The 1,109-nt window shown below is 52.4% G+C and overlaps 1 pseudogene; it reads right to left on the reverse strand.

Annotated features, from left to right (window-relative positions):
* The window catches only part of LOC102763231, a 21,437-nt pseudogene that overhangs the window by 19,078 nt on the left and 1,250 nt on the right, over positions 1 to 1,109 (reverse strand).

The raw sequence follows: 1,109 nt of genomic DNA on the forward strand, positions 1-1,109 counted from the left end.
GGAGGGCAGGGAGGATATTGGGGGACACCAGGAGGGGCTGTGGGGTGAAGAACAGAGCCAGACAGCAGTTGTTATGGACACTTGTGACTCATTCAGAAAACACTCAGTGAGAGTCCTCGGGAGACTGAGTGACAGGCCAAAGCCCTTTCTCTCTCAGGAGGCAGGGAACAGGGCCATGGCAGCCAGCATAGGCTCCCGCCTGCCAGTAGATGGTCGGGTGGGCCCAGCACCCCCACACCCACCTGCTTCTCCTTCCGGGGCCCCAGGACCCCATTCGGGCCACTGTGTACATTTCTTGTAGAATAGTCTTCCCATAGCACATTTCATACCATTCCCCACCTGTGCCTAAATGCTTTCTCTGGAGCCTCCACTACCTTCTGACTAATTTTGACACAGAAGTCAGCACACGAGCAATAGTCCCACTAGCAGTGACTCCAGGACTGGACTCTGGTCCCCATTCCCTTCACCTGAGTTGTTCCCTCACATCTGCCTCCTGGAAAAACAACTCTGGATTCTCCCAGACTGGAGGGTCCCCAGCTTCTCCTGAGCCATCAAGGAATGCAATCTCGGTCCCACCAATGCAGGAAAATCAGTTCTGCCAACAACCAGAATTAGCAAGAAACAGACTGTTCCCTGGACCCTCCAGAGAGGAGCCAGCCTGCAGACACCTGGATGTCCGCCCGGCCAGGGCCATGCTGGGCTTCCCACCTACAGACATGTGCAGTAAAGAATCTGTGTTGCATTAGGTCATGAAATGTGTGGTTTTTATTACAGCAGCTTACAAAGCTAATACAATAAGGATTTTGTGAAAATGTGGTGGGTAAACTGGGGTGAAAATCTGGATGAAGCTCAGATGCAGAGTGAAGACCATTAACCAATTTATTTAACAAAAGTAACCTGACAACCACCTGCCGGGTGGATGGGACACAGTGGTGACCAATCACAGTGATGGTGATGGCGTGGCTTTTCCCAGGACCCAGCAGTTACAGGAACCTCCGGGAACATGAACACATGCTCAGTGTGGAGTGTCCCTTTCCCGGAGATGGGGCTACAGTGTGATAAAACTTTCCATCCAGTTCACCTGGCTCCCTTCCCCCAAATTCCAGCCT

Source organism: Myotis davidii, unplaced genomic scaffold, assembly GCF_000327345.1.
Source record: "Myotis davidii unplaced genomic scaffold, ASM32734v1 scaffold4663, whole genome shotgun sequence".
NCBI lineage: Eukaryota > Metazoa > Chordata > Mammalia > Chiroptera > Vespertilionidae > Myotis > Myotis davidii.